Raw genomic sequence first — 18,586 nt, forward strand, 5'->3', positions numbered from 1 at the left:
TATTTGCCTACTTAATGCCATGTTTTGATTCTATGTATCTCAAAAACTGAGACAGTCAAAAATTTTTCAATCTTTGTTCGATTGCTACGTTTATTGCATGACGCAACGTGAATAAAAAACAGAAAACTCATTATTTCAGAAACCGTTTATTTTGATCGAGTTTATCAGTCAGGTTAAACTGACTTGGAAAATAGCCGATATAGCCGAAACCGGTAGTTCCAGCGATAACTGCCGTCCTTACATGTCGCCGAGCAGAGGACAACACGTCTACAGCGCTAAGTGGACGTTCCGCGCGTTAGTGGTCCTCGCGTGACTGGTAACAGTGCTTGCCGACAGCCATTGACGCTGCCGTCATTGTTGGCAGTAATTACCACCCCTCTCCCCACCCGCCGGGGAGTCCAACTGACAGGCCGCTAGGGAATTCCCCGCGCGTGCGAATCGGCCAGCGTCGGCAGGCAGCGGTGCGTGGTGTAGCGTGGCGTGTGCATTGTGCGTGCGTAGTGCGTAGGCTCCCGGGAATCTACGTGGCGCGCGTGTGTAATCTGCGTTCCCACAGGGAGGCAGCCCGCCGTGCGGCCTGCCTGCGGGTGGATCTATTTTCGGCTTTCTTTCCTCAAAGCACGCACTACACCAAACAATGGGAATGGAGGGAGAACGCATCGAGTGGAGTAAATTAGCAAACAATGAACTCATTTTTCGACGTCACTATTACGAACGATATTATAATATGTTAAAAGTTAAAATTATGATGACAAGGCTATTGAACTTCATTTGTCAACATTGTTAATTTATGGACATTCGCTATGCGATACTACACTTGAATCGTGAATTTGCAAAATGACTTAAGTCCACATTTTCATGGTTTTGAGTTATGGGCGCAGCAATGTTCCAATACCCAACACGCATCGCGTAATACAAAGGGACTTTAGTCCCTGACTTCTGTACATTATTTTCAGTAAAAGAACATTCGTGTTTACTGGAAAAAATAGCCTCAGTCCAGCACTTAAGTTGTTTTGCTTGTCAGGCAATGATAATTATGAACAGGTTCATGTATAGCTTTAACTTGGTAAAACGTCTATATTACTTTTGTTAGTGGGTAGACCTGCGATACGTTAGTTGAAAACGAAAATGGCGTCCAACAGCAGTTCTTTATGTATTGGTGTTGATGAAGAAGAAGAAAATAATGACCAAAAACGGAGGAAAGGAATGAAAAGGGCTGCAGAATACAAGACAGCTACAGTAAAGCGTGCTAAGATTAAAGGTTTGGAGCACGTAAATTGTGTGGGGAAGTTAGTTTCAGCTAGACAAACAGGACCTGCTTGCGGATAAGCAATTTGGATTTAATTTTCTTTTACAATATTGTCGTACACAATATTCTTGAACACATCATTGTAGCTTACTGAGACTGGTAATTTCTAGGAATGCAGACTCTTTTTTATAAAAAAATTGTCGTATATTTCAGACGCAGGAAACAATGTCTCAACTTGATATCCGAAAATGCTTTGTTAGAAACAGTTAATTACATGGAAGATTTTGAACTAATGAGGAGGTATTGAATAGAATTGGGGAGAAAAGGAGTTTGTGGCACAACTTGACTAGAAGAAGGGATCGGTTGGTAGGACATGTTCTGAGGCATCAAGGGATCGCAAATTTAGCATTGGAGGGCAGCGTGGAGGGTAAAAATCGTATAGGGAGACCAAGAGATGAATACACTAATCAGATTCAGAAGGATGTAGGCTGCAGTAGGTACTGGGGGATGAAGAAGCTTGCACAGGATAGAGTAGCATCGAGGGCTGCATCAAACCAGTCTCAGGACTGAAGACAACAACAACGAACAAGATGTGTTCGTACAGGGACAAACTGAAAGTATTGCCATAAAAAGATGAGCCTGGTACTAGGACAGTTATGTTCAAGTATTATGTTAAAGATTCAGACAAGCCGATAGAGGTATGTAAGAAAGAATTCCTCAGTGTTGATTCTGTAAGTTGCTGCTTCGTGGCAAGTCTCCTAAGGACCAACGTGGAAAACACAAACAAGGGAACGCAAAAGACGCTGATATACATGCTTCTATTCATGCCCATATTGTGCCATTTCCAACTAAACAAACCCACTGTGGAAACACAGATGTTTTCTACTTAAACAGTGAACTAACTGTGAAAACTGTGCATGAAATGTTTCTTGTCAAATATCCTGATAGTAATGTGTCTTCTCACTATTATCAGAGATATTTCAATAACCATTTCCATTTGAGATTTGGTAGGCCCAGTGTAGACACATGCATTAAGTGTGAAGAACTGAATGTTAAAGTGAAAAGCGGTGCATTTAATGATTGTGCTAAACGTGTAGCTGCAGCAGAACTCCTAGTTCACAAACGTCGCAGCAAAAAGTTCTATAAAACACTAGAAGATGCAACCAAGTTATGCATTGAGAGAGAGAATTTTCTTGCTTTAACATTTGACTACATGCAAAATGTATTCTTGCCTAAGATATCAGTTCAAAACATGTATTATTATCGTCAACTGACAATTCCAGTTTTCTCTGTGCATAACATGAAAACTAATTCAGGATCCTTCTACACCTACCATGAGAGGAAAGCTAAGAAAAGTACAAATGAGATATGCAGTTTTCTCCTCAATTATTTCAATACCTGTTTCTCATCTAGTGTTAAAGAACACTGGTTCTTTTGTGACGGCTGTCCAGACCAGAATAAGAGCAACACTCTCATCAAGTTTCTAATGGCTATAAGTGCTCAGACGCGTTTTTGAACATCAGACTTTTTTTCCCTATCAGAGGACACTACTTTCTGCCAGATGATAGGGACTTCGCAATAGTGAAAAGACAACTGAGGCGTGTGGACAGACTCTACCCATTGAAGGACGTGTGTGAACACATAGTCAGCTCTAGCGCTAAGGGAAATTTTACAGTTACAGTCGTTGAAAGTGAGGATGTTTATGATTAAAACAACTGGTGGCACATTATTACAAAAGATTAGATTAGATTAGATTAATACTAGTTCCATGGATCATGAATACGATATTTCGTAATGATGTGGAACGAGTCAAATTTTCCAATACATGACATAATTAAGTTAATTTAACAACATACTTAAGTTAATATAACAACTCTTTCATTTTTTTGTGTTTTTTATTTTATTTTTTTTATTTTTTTTTATTTTTTTTTAATATTTTTTTTTAAATTTATATCTAAAAATTCCTCTATGGAGTAGAAGGAGTTGTCATTCAGAAACTCTTTTAATTTCTTCTTAAATACTTGTTGGTTATCTGTCAGACTTTTGATATTATTTGGTAAGTGACCAAAGACTTTAGTGCCAGTATAATTCACCCCTTTCTGTGCCAAAGTTAGATTTAATCTTGAATAGTGAAGATCATCCTTTCTCCTAGTATTGTAGTTATGCACACTGCTATTACTTTTGAATTGGGTTTGGTTGTAAATAACAAATTTCATAAGAGAGTATATATACTGAGAAGCTACTGTGAATATCCCTAGATCCTTAAATAAATGTCTGCAGGATGATCTTGGGTGGACTCCAGCTATTATTCTGATTACACGCTTTTGTGCAATAAATACTTTATTCCTCAGTGATGAATTACCCCAAAATATGATGCCATATGAAAGCAACGAGTGAAAATAGGCGTAGTAAGCTAATTTACTAAGATGTTTATCACCAAAATTTGCAATGACCCTTATTGCATAAGTAGCTGAACTCAAACGTTTCAGCAGATCATCAATGTGTTTCTTCCAATTTAATCTCTCATCAATGGACACACCTAAAAATTTAGAATATTCTTCCTTAGCTATATGCTTCTGATTAAGGTCTATATTTATTAATGGCGTCATACCATTCACTGTACGGAACTGTATGTACTGTGTCTTATCAAAATTCAGTGAGAGTCCGTTTACAAGGAACCACTTAGTAATTTTCTGAAAGACAGTATTGACAATTTCATCAGTTAATTCTTGTTTTTCAGGTGTGATTACTATACTTGTATCATCAGCAAAGAGAACTAACTTTGCCTCTTCATGAATATAGAATGGCAAGTCATTAATATATATTAAGAACAACAAAGGACCCAAGACTGACCCTTGTGGAACCCCATTCTTGATAGTTCCCCAGTTTGAGGAATGTGCTGATCTTTGCATATTATGAGGACTACTTATTTCAACTTTCTGCACTCTTCCAGTTAGGTACGAATTAAACCATTTGTGCACTGTCCCACTCATGCCACAATACTTGAGCTTGTCTAGCAGAATTTCATGATTTACACAATCAAAAGCCTTTGAGAGGTCACAAAAAATCCCAATGGGTGGTGTTCGGTTATTCAGATCATTCAAAATTTGATTGGTGAAAGCATATATGGCATTTTCTGTTGATAAACCTTTCTGGAAACCAAACTGACATTTTGTTAGTACTTCATTGTTACAGATATGTGAAGCTACTCTTGAATACATTACTTTCTCAAAAACTTTGGATAAAGCTGTTAGAAGGGAGATTGGACGGTAATTGTTGACATCAGATCTATCCCCCTTTTTATGCAAAGGTATAACAATAGCATATTTCAGTCTATCAGGGAAAATGCCCTGTTCCAGAGAGCTATTACACAGGTGGCTGAGAATCTTACTTATCTGTTGAGAACAAGCTTTTAGTATTTTGCTGGAAATACCATCAATTCCATGTGAGTTTTTGCTTTTAAGCAACTTTATTATTTTCCTAATTTCAGAGGGAGAAGTGGGTGAGATTTCAATTGTATCAAATTGCATAGGTATGGCCTCTTCCATTAACAGCCTAGCATCTTCTAATGAACACCTGGATCCTACTATATCCACAACATTTAGAAAATGATTATTAAAAATATTTTCAACTTCTGACTTTTTGTTCGTAAAGTTTTCATTCAATTTGATGGTAATACTGTCTTCCTGTGTTCTTGGTTGACCTGTTTCTCTTTTAATAATATTCCAAATTGTTTTAATTTGATTATCAGAGTTGCTGATTTCAGACATGATACACATACTTCTGGATTTTTTAATAACTTTTCTTAATATAACACAGTAGTTTTTATAATGTTTGATAGTTTCTGGGTCACTACTCTTTCTTGCTGTCAGATACATTTCCCTTTTCCGGTTACAAGATATTTTTATACCCTTAGTAAGCCATGGTTTGTTACGAGGTTTCTTACGAGTATATTTAACTATTTTCTTGGGGAAGCAGTTTTCAAATGCATTTACAAAAATGTCATGAAATAAATTATATTTTAAATTGGCATCAGGTTCACGGTACACCTCATCCCAGTCTAACTGCTGTAGGCTTTCCCTGAAATTTGCAATTGTTAAATCGTTGACTGAACGTACTACTTTGGAGGACTGTTTAGTATTGCTGAATGGAGCTATGTCATATATTGTAACTAGCTGTGCACCATGATCAGAAAGACCATTCTCAACAGGCTGAGCATTTATCTGGTTAAACTTATCTTGGTCTATAAAGAAGTTATCTATCAGTGAGCTGCTATCCTTTACCACCCGAGTAGGAAAATCAATAACGGGTGTCAAATTGAAAGAACCGAGTAATACTTCGAGGTCATTTTTCCTATTACCCTCTTTCATAGAATCTACATTGAAGTCCCCACAAATAATAATTTGCTTCCCCCTGTCTGACAGATAGCACAACAAGGAGTCCAAATTTTTCAGAAATAGATGAAAATTTCCTGATGGGGACCTATATATTGTTACAATTATAAATGTGCCTTTATTTAATTTAAGCTCACAGGCACATGCTTCTATATGTTTCTCTACACAAAACTTTTTTGTTTCTATACTTTTTGCACAATTCCATAGAGACGTCTGTTAAGGACGTTCCTAGAGATAAATAGGTATCTTTCATTGTTTCAACTTTTATGGACTTCTGCTTTTCTGCAGAACAAATCGGAATAGTTGTGGCAAAACCATACATGGGACGAATAATTCAACATTCTTTCATCCTTGGGCCAACATATCCACACGTCCCAGAACTATCACACAGACATGCTTACCCAAATGGTGAGTCCCCAATCAATGAAAGTAAAAATTAAAGATACATGCAAAATGCTCAAGTACGTTTCCGACTGTAATGAATCCAAAGCATTTAATGACAAACTTGCAGCTTGGAGAACAAGGAAAAATGAGTAAAACAGCAATATAGTTTTGGAAATTTTGTCCTGTATGTTTATTTCCCTGAATGATTTACTGTTCTGTGTATTCAGAATGTGTTTTTCAATAAAGAAAATACATTATTATGTGTTTATATGCCACAATTTTATTCCATAAGATGCAAAACTGAAGTTAATTTGAAAAACGTCTGAAGTCCTTCCTTTTGTAAACCAAAATTTGAACATGCAGGAAGTACAAGATCATGCTTTTGTAATGACAGTCTTATGCAGTTTCGATGTATGTTACATATAATGCAACAATTTAGTGCAGTATTCGCGTCAGTAAGGTGCCTCTAGGCACATTCACGTGCAAAAGCACGATTCAGTTGCTTTACTAGGGAGTTAAGCTATAAATAAAAACCTGTACGAAACTTTCTCTCTTCAAAAGTTTCAAATAATGACAGTATTTGGAGGAAGTGGAGTCGCTGAGATAAGGTTGGGTTGTTTTGGGGAAGGAGACCAGACAGCGAGGTCATCGGTCTCATCGGATTAGGGAAGGACGGAGAAGGAAGTCGGCCGTGCCCTTTGAAAGGAACCATTCCGCCATTTGCCTGGAGCGATTTACGGAAATCACGGAAACCGTAAATCAGGATGGCCGGACGCGGTGAGAAGGCTAGTGGCGGGAATGAAGAGAAAACATCTTTAAAAATAAACCGAACGACTTGAAATAATAATCATGAATTTACGCTGCATCCTTGTATACATATTTTCATGTGTCCAGAAATGTGTTTTGCATTCGGCATGTCTGTCTCGGGTCGTAGGACGGCGTAGAACCACATAAAACTATAACTTTCATTTGACAAACATTTTCAGTTACAGTAAGCATGTAAGGTTGTAGTAGCAATAGGTAAGTCACAAGTCAAGGCAACAACGACAGTGTCGTTTCGGAGACTATATTGGGTTAGAGAAGTTAACGACGGTCAGAGATAATGGACTACCGCAATGATCACGTTTATTATCAATGAAAATGCTGTATACAAATTATCCTGTTAATAAGTACCGTAAAACATATGAAATGGTATTTGTAATAATATGAGAAGAAAGTCTCATATTCGTGATTAACAAGTTAGCTTCGTAAAATATAGGTAATGAAGCCGGGCACCCATGCTGCCCTTTTGCCTATCATAGTTAAGTCTCTTTTATGTAAATATTTTTATAGCAAACACGGTATACAAAATGTTAAAAGCCAGTTCAGAAAGCTTCCTAATATACCTCGTTCATCCCTACACGATTAGTATGTGCTGAGAAAAAGGAATGTTCGTTTGAGAAATATTATATGCAGAGGGCGGTTGTAAGAAATCGCCTTAAATCAGCTGACGGAATCACTTGCTAACTCCAAAGTTCTGTCAGCAGTTCAGCAGTTAAGGTAACCCAGTGACTGTGTAGGTAGTTAAAGAGAAAGGGGTACGAAGGTCGAGCAGTTCCTCATAAGCCAAACATTTCTGTAGTCAACGCGGAGTGACGTTTGAGGTCACAGAAAGAGCGACGTCTCTAGACAGTGGATGTATGGAAACGAGTGAATTGCAATGATGAATCAAGCTACACTCCTGGAAATGGAAAAAAGAACACATTGACACCGGTGTGTCAGGCCCACCATACTTGCTCCGGACACTGCGAGAGGGCTGTACAAGCAATGATCACACGCACGGCACAGCGGACACACCAGGAACCGCGGTGTTGGCCGTCGAATGGCGCTAGCTGCGCAGCATTTGTGCACCGCCGCCGTCAGTGTCAGCCAGTTTGCCGTGGCATACGGAGCTCCATCGCAGTCTTTAACACTGGTAGCATGCCGCGACAGCGTGGACGTGAACCGTATGTGCAGTTGACGGACTTTGAGCGAGGGCGTATAGTGGGCATGCGGGAGGCCGGGTGGACGTACCGCCGAATTGCTCAACACGTGGGGCGTGAGGTCTCCACAGTACATCGATGTTGTCGCCAGTGGTCGGCGGAAGGTGCACGTGCCCGTCGACCTGGGACCGGACCGCAGCGACGCACGGATGCACGCCAAGACCGTAGGATCCTACGCAGTGCCGTAGGGGACCGCACCGCCACTTCCCAGCAAATTAGGGACACTGTTGCTCCTGGGGTATCGGCGAGGACCATTCGCAACCGTCTCCATGAAGCTGGGCTACGGTCCCGCACACCGTTAGGCCGTCTTCCGCTCACGCCCCAACATCGTGCAGCCCGCCTCCAGTGGTGTCGCGACAGGCGTGAATGGAGGGACGAATGGAGACGTGTCGTCTTCAGCGATGAGAGTCGCTTCTGCCTTGGTGCCAATGATGGTCGTATGCGTGTTTGGCGCCGTGCAGGTGAACGCCACAATCAGGACTGCATACAACCGAGGCACACAGGGCCAACACCCGGCATCATGGTGTGGGGAGCGATCTCCTACACTGGCCGTACACCACTGGTGATCGTCGAGGGGACACTGAATAGTGCACGGTACATCCAAACCGTCATCGAACCCATCGTTCTACCATTCCTAGACCGGCAAGGGAACTTGCTGTTCCAACAGGACAATGCACGTCCGCATGTATCCCGTGCCACCCAACGTGCTCTAGAAGGTGTAAGTCAACTACCCTGGCCAGCAAGATCTCCGGATCTGTCCCCCATTGAGCATGTTTGGGACTGGATGAAGCGTCGTCTCACGCGGTCTGCACGTCCAGCACGAACGCTGGTCCAACTGAGGCGCCAGGTGGAAATGGCATGGCAAGCCGTTCCACAGGACTACATCCAGCATCTGTACGATCGTCTCCATGGGAGAATAGCAGCCTGCATTGCTGCGAAAGGTGGATATACACTGTACTAGTGCCGACATTGTGCAGGCTCTGTTGCCTGTGTCTATGTGCCTGTGGTTCTGGCAGTGTGATCATGTGATGTATCTGACCCCAGGAATGTGTCAATAAAGTTTCCCCTTCCTGGGACAATGAATTCACGGTGTTCTTATTTCAATTTCCAGGAGTGTATATCCTGTGACAGTCCGATGAATGAGTTTGGGTTTGGTGAATGCCGGAAGAATACTATCCGCCATTGTGTGTAGTATGAACTGTAAAGTATGGGGAAGGTGCTGTTACAGTACAGTACAGGTGGGGGGGAGGGGGTACTTCATAGTTCCGGTGTGGGGTCATTGTTGTGCTTAAGAAAACGCCTAATGCGGATTGATTTCAACATTTCTTACATCATTGTGTACTGGAGGCAGTAGACAAACAGTTCCGAGACGATGATTCTTTGTATCAGCTTGACAATCCACCTTCTCGTAAAGCAGTATCTGTGAGGCAGTGGTTTGTGGACAGTAAAATTCTTGAAATAGACTTGCCAGCCAAACCTGAAGCAATGGAGCGGCTTTGGAATGAGTTAAAACGCTCACTTCCCTCCCAGCGTCCAACATCACTACAGTCTCTGGTTTCGTTTACTGAGGTTAGACATTCGGACATATCACTGAGTGTCCCCAGCAGGGTTCAAGGCAACACAAAGAAAAGAGGTGGATACACACCACATTAATATCCACTAAGAGGTGCCCAGATACTTTTGATCAGATAGTGTATCTTCGTCAGTAAAGCGTTTTTATCGAATGAATTCTCAACCCTATAGCTGTCTTTTGTTATGGAATTTGTGATTACTTTTTCTGCCCTTACTGCACGTAGCACGAACACTTCACTGGTGTATACTGATGAACTTCGGCATGTGGAAATGCTCACATGGCGAATTCTTCATTGCGTCAGTGTATCAGTGAACATAAAAGAGTTCGTGGTATGCATATGAAGGTGAAAAAAACAGCCATAGTGTTTTCGTCTGACAATAATTTTTTTTCAAATAAGCGCACTCTGCGCTTCAGAGTGAAAACGCATTCTCGAAACATAGCTCAGCTTGCAGGATCCAAGCCGCGGAACATGACCCGGACGGCGATTGCAGTGTAGCAACGACCACAGAGTGAGCTCCTGATCGTAGAAACGCATAAGCATTCGGCGGTTGGCCCAGGAACCTCACTCGCACGGAACTAGCTCTCCAGGGCCCTTGCGCCGTCCTAAGTGCAGCCCTCGACGTGAGGATACATTTGGCCTTTCTTTCCTGTCACTTTGAGGGCGTGAAAAGAGGTCCGTGGTGCCAGCGGCCTCTGCAGGAGCTTTGATCGCCGTCTGGTAGCCTGCCCGGAACACCGTTGTTCCCCTCTGATAATTTGGTCGCGGAGTTCCGGCAAGCCGTCGGCACACGGGCCGTGCTGTCGAACGTCAACGTTGAGCGTGCTGAGTTCAACGTGCTGCTGAACGCTCAGGAACGATGCGACTTGTGCATACGGTACGTGGGCCTCAACGTGGTATACGCGATGACAAAGCACTCCAGCGGCAGTTGCAGGCTGTTTCTAGTTCGTAAATCACACAGTTTACTAAATAGGCGCGCGTAAAATTTCCGCGTTAGCTCTATTAAAACGCATATTTTCTTCATCGTCCACAAAAAGGAAATTACGATGTCCAATCAATAAGGACACAAGCTTATAAAAGTTCCATTACAAACAGTGCGATACAAACTTGCAGTACTTCTCCACGTAAGATAAACATTATTTCATCATTCCCACAGTTATTAAAACCCCGCGGTCAGTGTTACTTGATCACTGTTCCTACCCAGGGGCAGAATCTTTGCGACATGTGAATTACGAAGCGTAAAAGAAAAAGGAGCAAAATATCTTTATACAAGTAGCGCAGGCTGTCCTGTGGATTAAGTCAATCGAACAAATTCACCTCTCGAAATAGGCGAACTTATATTTACATAACATCAAATATTATAGTATATACTTTATTAAACTAATAAGAAATTATCAGAACCCAATAAAAACGCAAATGTTAAAAAAAATTAGAAAGTATCGGGACGCGAACCCCCGCCCTAGTATTAATCCTTTACCAGCCCAGTGCCGCTACTCACTCCGCTTTTTTATTTTAATTTTTTTTTATAATGGATAAAAGGAAAAACCAATAACACACTACTGATAACCAATCATAACATATTACCACTTGCTCAAAACTTTAATCGTAGAAATGTTACTAATTGAAATTTAATTATAACAAATTGTACCAAGAACAGTGGGTTTCGAGCAGTGTGTCGCTGCCTTCAAATAGCATACTCCCATAATACGCAAGCTACAATAATTCTTTTGCCACGAATATGATGTTTCTCATTATTTTATTGGAACGAATCACACAGTTAACAACGGGTTTTCCAGTGATTCTTAATTTGCTGGTGCTCAGAAACGGCATATAAACGTATAGGCTTGAAATGAATGCCAATATGGCGCGTCACAACTCTGTGCTGAACGGAGATGGCGTGCCTGTGACGTAGGAGGCGTTGTGCCATCTCATTGGTCAACGCTCAGACGCACGCTCAGAATATCTGACATGTCAGATATTGCTCTGCACGTTCGGAAAGACTCCCAAACGTGCTACTCCACGTTATGGCGTCAGAAACTCGGCACGCTCAACGCTCAACGTTCTGATGCACAGTGCGTGTGCCGACGGCTTAAGGGCTGTGCTTACAGCCACGCGAATGACGTAAAAGTTGTGCGTAGTGCCGTCGGCGCCTGTTGTCTACGGCGCCACGGCACGAAGTAATTTTTCGTACAGTCTTATGACGCTATAAATTTCTACTCCAAAATATTTCGGTAATTACTATGTCTAGACCAAAAAGTGGATTTATACAGATACCGTCAGCAATCTGAAAAACTTCAATGCCTGTTAAAAAGAAACAAAAGGCGACTACTGTAGTATGCCACATAAGGGAGACAAAACAAAGAAAAAAATTAGGAGTAACTATCAGACAGAAGTAAGATATTATTAATAACTTCAAATCATTCTCTGCCACACTCACCCAACCTCCCGATGGCTCGTTCAAATCGAGCTAACCTTTCTTCACAGTTAGCTCAGGAATGTCTTTTTATTATCGAATACATAGGTTTGCCGAAGTTGAGTGGAAAACAGGTATTACATTCATATGTGATTAAAGCTGATTTCAGCCGGCCGCTGTGGCCGTGCGGTTCTAGGCGCTGCAGTCCGGAACCGCGGGACTGCTACGGTCGCAGGTTCGAATCCTGCCTCGGGCATGGATGTGTGTGCTGTCCTTAGGTTAGTTAGGTTTAAGTAGTTCTAAGTTCTAGGGGACTGATGACCTAAGATGTTAAGTCCCATAGTGCTCAGAGCCATTTGAACCATTTTTGAAAGCTGATTTCTGGCTTAAAAGGCGTGACACGAAAAGAATAAAATGCGGAACACACGCAAAAATAATGTTCCTACAGTTTATTTCGCGAGTTTCAAATAACTGCCACATGCATCATGGAACGGGAAGTGGAGGATCGGAACTTAAGAGGGACGTGAACGTTACATTTTGAAACAAGCGTGTGGATTCGACGATTGTGAAACGACAGCGACCGAGGTGCGGCATTTAAATGCCGAGCCGTGCAGCCAGCGGAGGTTATTGAGTTGTAAAAGCGGCTTTCACTCGCAACTGGGCAGGCGTCGAGAAACCGGATGGAAGGGCGTCGGGGGTGGCACTGTGGGGACTACAAATCTGCCCTTCAGCTATTCGGAAAGGGCTGCCAGCTGCCGTGCAGCTATACACCGCAGTAAGCGATACTGCTTGCTGGAGTTACGGGGTACAAAAGCTTGTCTCAGTTAGGATTAGTTGGTCACTTTCAGAGAGATGTAAACTCTGAAGAAAAACAAAAGGTCTCCGGTTACAATAACGGATTACTCAGTGAGATAATTCATCCACATATCAGGGAAGACATAAGACCAGTAGTCTGTGTACGTTTGTTTTAAATGCTTCCTAATCTACGAGAACAAATAGTAGAAACACAGAGTGACGCATGACATATGTCTTCCACAGCAGGTTTTGTCTGTGGAGTGTACGTTCTTGAGAGCGCGATTTTGTAAGCAAAGTTGTAACCTCCCCCTCACTTATCGACACTAATGACTGTGAAAAATTAAACCGCGTGTACCTAATGGAAATTTGGGAAAAGCAATCGTCACCGAAGTTAATCTGTCGGTAAAGAGGGAGGAAAGGTTTACATCTAAATGAAAGGAAAAATGCTAATGAAACTGGTGGAAATTAATTTTGAAAAGGGGTAAAGTTAATAAAGAAAGTAAATGTGCGGCCGTTACGTTAACAATTAACTAGCGGTAATTAGATATTTGAGATTTGGGGGAAATTACGGTCGCCAGTCCTAAGGACAATTACTATAGTAACTGAAAAAGAAAGGTTATTACACATATAATTAGCACTAGAAGCGTGGCAACAGAAGGTTGACACGTGTAGTGTGAAAACTGAACGTTGGTCAGAAGTAATAAATTTCGCTACACTCTGACTTAATTTGGCAAAAGAATTAATAAAACCGGAAAATCGAAAGTTAATTTAGTGACTGAAGTTAATAGACAGCTTTCTTTCTGAAGCACATCGAAGTTCAGTAAAATACGGTTAGTCTTGGACCACCTCAAAAATCATTTCAAAAGCTACATGAATCTACGCAATTTGGAAATAAGAGATTTAACTTTGAACTTGAATTAAATGATTCTGAACAATTAACAGTAGTAAAATTTAGTACGTACCAAGCTGAGCTGCAGTCACAGATAACTAAAATACGGTAACAAAACTCGCACTCATAATTTGTGCTTGTGTAATCTAAATATTGTAGCCAGCTATGAATACTTTAACTGAACTTTGAAATTTAAGTAGTGAAATGCTATAATATCACTTTAATGCTGGCGTTTGAATTTCAACGACACTCGGGTTCATTTCGGAAAAGGAAGGGACCCTGCTTGGCAATGCAATTGGGATAATGAGCAACAAAGGTTCATGCTAAGTTGCTGTAATTTTGTGATGCAACAATTTTAAAAGTTTGAAAAGCTGAGGTCTGCCATACAGTTCTAAAACTTTACGTGCTTCCAGTCTTCCTTGTTGGTTGATTGAAGGTTTGAAGCCGTCGATCGAGGAGGTGGCGACAGTCACTCATTGTCGGCCGTCGCTGTTGCAGAACCTGGATGTTGGCGCGCCTTCTTCTCGACACGGTCACCAGACGAAACGGGCTCTTGATGTGCGCCAGCTAATACTTCCCGTCCGCGACACCGTGTCAGAAACTATCATCGCAAGTCAAGCGCAATTACATGCTGCCAAACCCCGAAAGCGCGGCAACTCGCGGGACCTTCACACAACACACCTGCTCCTCTCGCTACTCCAGCCAGACCCTCTCTGCTCTGCCCGCGCTCCACGCGGCAGAGTTAACACTACCAAAGATCCTAAACACACGACCTATCGATGCATTCGTTCGATAGCATAGTTTTCCCTAGGCAAGATCCAGCGTAAAAATACAAATAGTATTTACAAAACAAACCAATTATACATCGACATAAATGCATAGATATATATATACAAACAGTAAAACAATTACAATATATAAAGAGTCAGAAATGTCATATCTTGAGGTAACAAAACAAGGAAAAAAAGTTATAGTACAATAGATGGAAACAGGAGGATATGCATTTCCGGTGGTACAAAGTAACCTACATATACAAATCTATTGTTCATTTGCCTCTTTAAAAGTAAAAAATTCGGCGAGACACTCCTGTGCAAAAATGTCTACCAATGTCTTTTATTGAGTACTGCACGCGTCAGCTTTGCTGAATCGAAAATAATCGTGTTTACACGAGTCCCACAACAAATTGTTCCTACAGTATAAGTCCCTTGTGCGCTAGCGAGCAATCGATTTGCAGATAACTGTAGAGTTCGAGAAAGATCGACCCATCGTGATGACTAAAGGAATATTGCATCACGACAAGTGACTCTGTTATCATTAGAGCTAGAGTTTGGTTTCACAGCCGTGAAAGGCACGATATTCAGAAAAATAAAATCAGGGTGTTTTCGGTATTTACTTTAATGAACTATAAACACACGCTTTTATGTAAGTAAAATCCCATCGTGATTTACGTGGTCCACTCAAAATTACGTTACATAAAATGAAGTGTCAAGATCAATAATGTACTGGAGAGTAGCTACTCGTTGATGCACATACGCCTTACGTTGTCTGTCCCTGCGGCACGTTCATTGATTTCAACCTGCATGTCAATAAAAAATCTTCCAATGTCATTAATAAAAACTAATAATTATTTATGGATTCTTCCGTCGCTTCTTGATAGAACAGTTCCATATTGAGGGCTGAACAACAGTTCTACTGATTTTTATTTGTATGAACTAGTTTTCGACTTATTAGGCGATCTTCAGATAGCTACTGGCTATTGTTCACAAGAGGCTTGTGTTCTTACGAACCAAACTTTCTGGACTAAGATACAACGCAGTTACATACGATCTTTAGTTGTATATTGGATATATATTGGGTATACATTAATGCACAATTTTCTAATAACAAAATGTAACCCCCAAAGAAGACATCGCTGTTGTACAACCAACGATTAATGTCCAGTGGAACTGTTCACAACAAATACCAAATGATTGTAATTTTGTAATAATATGTGATCTAAATAATTCTAATTGTTGTCATACATGGTACAGACAAACCAAAAATTGTGATTTATTATGTTAAAGAACATTTTTAAAGAATAAAAACTCAAAAGACCCGTTTGCCAGTCCAAAGACAATCCCACAACTAAAGATCGTTTCTAATTGCGTTGTATCTTAGTCCAGAATGTTTGGTTCGTAAGAACACAAGCTCCTTATAAACAATAGCCAGTAGTTATCTGAAGATGGCCTAATAAGCCGAAAACTAGTTCATACAAACAAAAATTAGTAGAACAACAAACCGCCTAAGTGTTATTCAACCCTCAAAACTAATATCACCATCAACAACACACTCTTACAGCAAGTTATTTTAACCTATTTTTGTAACGTAGTACAATATCATACCTTGTAAGAAAGTGATGTTAAACTGCAAAAATTGGTTGTACGTATTGTTAATCTCGTATTATGTTCTTTTCACTACGTTGTATTTTAGTTACGACGAAACGTCTTATAATGTGCTGTTTTTTTTTTTATCCACACGACAACTTGGAGTGGAGCCGAACGTAAAAAGGTTTTTAAGACATGAAGATGACAGCAGAGTCTGTCGAAAACGGTTGTCTTAAATAAAGAAATATTTATGCGATCTAGGCTCGAATGTTTTTAGCTTTATACATACTTGAAAATGGCACAAATGCTGAAATTACAGTAGTGAAATGGAAACAGTAACAGCTAAAATTGAATATGAAGTCATTTAAAGAAACTTGCAGAAGCTGTTTACTCATATTACAATAAATTACCAAAGGATGGTCGGAGAAGAGTTTATGGGACGTGTGGGGTATACAGAGATGTCCGATGTGGGCGAGAAGGTGGAGAAAAGAGACGAACAGTTAAATAACCGTCGTAGGGTTGGGTGAGGGGATTCAGAAAGCAAGGCGAAGTGTGTGGCGTCCAAGGATTGGGAGAGATTGGTAGAAAGCTGGTGGGGCAGATATCCAGGCGACATTTGTGTAAGAAATAATATATCGGATGCGGTCTTTTTAGGTGAGGAAGGTGGTGAACAGAAGCAGTTCTCATGTTGTGACGGTAATGTTTTAGTAGATTTAGTGTTTGTGGTATTTCTATTGGATGTTTAGTACGTGGGCTTGCCACGTTACTTTACTCAGAGATACGTTGCTGTCTAGGGTAAATGGATAGGACGATCAGAACGGGTGATGGAAAAGTCATGGAGACGAACCTGCTGGTGTTTCCTCCTGTGATATTAGTTTGGTTTTGGAGGGTTTGCTGTTTGCAACATTGCAACAGGATGTGAACTTATTGAGATGGATTTGCAGGGGGCGTTGCAATTTCTGTAGGGGAGAGTGAATGCTAGGAAGGTGGTGTCGTCGGAGTATTTGGGGAGATGGACAGAAAGTGGTGGTTTAGGCTTGTCAGCGGTGTAAAGGTTATATTAAGAGTGGAGAAAGTGCAGAGCCTTGGGACACATACAGTGGGATAGAAGGTAAGGGAATTGATAGTGTTGATAATGACAAAAGATGGACGGATAGATAGAAAGGACCCAACTAACAGCTAAACTGCTAGTTAACTGCAACTGCGTGCACTATCTGATGAAAAGTATCGGGACACAACTACGTAATGGCGAAGTGTTGTGAGAGGTGGACCCTACAGTATAGAAGGAGGCGGTCAGTGGAGGAGGAGCAAATGGAGAATGTAACGGTCAGGAGAGCTCAATAACTTCGCTCGTGGACTAGTAATTGGATGTCACCTGAGAAACAAAGCCATCAGGGGTATTCCAACCCATGTAAAACTGCCGAAGTCGGCTGAAGGCGATGTGACTGTCAAGTGGAAACGCCGAGGAACAGCCACAGCTAAACCAAGAGCAGGCGGATTTCATGTACTGACTGTAAGCGATCGTCGAGTACTCCGGTGGGTGTCTGTTAATAATCGCACGAAATCAGTGGAAGAAATCACCCGTGAGTTCCAAAGCGTTACCAGCAGTGTAGCTAGTTCAGTAACTGTGCGCGCTGCGCTAAAAATAATGTGGTACAATGGTCGGGCGACTCCTCATATGCCATACATATCTGTAATCAGCGTTAAGCAATGCCACTGAATAGCGAATGACTGGCAACGAGGCCGGCCGGAGTGGCCGTGCGGTTCTAGGCGCTGCAGTCTGGAACCGAGCGACCGCTACGGTCGCAGGTTCGAATCCTGCTTCGGGCATGGATGTGTGTGATGTCCTTAGGTTAGTTAGGTTTTATTAGTTCTAAGTTCTAGGCGACTGATGACCTCAGAAGTTAAGTCGCATAGTGCTCAGAGCCATTTGAACTGGCAACGAGCTGTTTGGAGTGATGAATCGATGGCAAATACTTCCAGACGGTTATCTCCTTCATATGTTGTGCCAACAGTGAAATTACAGAAGATGTGGTGTTTCCGCATGAGGGTGGTGTTTCGTGCTTACGGTATGGATCCTTTTTTGCGCCAAGGAAAACTGTAAATGTAGAGTAATATGAACACATTTTTACAGCATTGTGCAGTGCTTACAGTTGAGGAACAGCTCGGTGGCATTAATTGCACAGCATGACAATGCACTCTGCACAAAGCAGCAAGTATGATGCAATGGTTTATGGGCAACAACATTCCTGGAATGGACTGGTCTGCCCAGAGTCCCGACATGAACACCTGGAGCGCGTTTGGGATGAGTTAAAACGTTGAATTCACTCGAGACTCCCGCATTTGGCGTCACTATTATCTCTCCAGAATGAGTACTTCACTCTGCAGCGGAGTGTGCGCTGATATGAAACTTCCTTGCAGATTAAAACTGTGTGCCGGGCCGAGACTCGAACTCGGGACCTTTGCCTTTCGCGGACAAGTGCTCTACCAACTGAGCTACCCAAGCA

At 41.6% G+C, this 18,586-nt stretch overlaps 1 non-coding gene across 1 annotated transcript; it reads right to left on the minus strand.

Moving 5' to 3' along the window:
• Window positions 1–18,511: 18,511 nt before the first annotated feature.
• Window positions 18,512–18,586, minus strand: Trnas-cga (transfer RNA serine (anticodon CGA)). Its single transcript has one exon. It is a non-coding gene; the product is annotated as a tRNA-Ser (tRNA).

Source organism: Schistocerca cancellata, chromosome 1 (assembly GCF_023864275.1).
Source record: "Schistocerca cancellata isolate TAMUIC-IGC-003103 chromosome 1, iqSchCanc2.1, whole genome shotgun sequence".
NCBI classification, from domain to species: domain Eukaryota; kingdom Metazoa; phylum Arthropoda; class Insecta; order Orthoptera; family Acrididae; genus Schistocerca; species Schistocerca cancellata.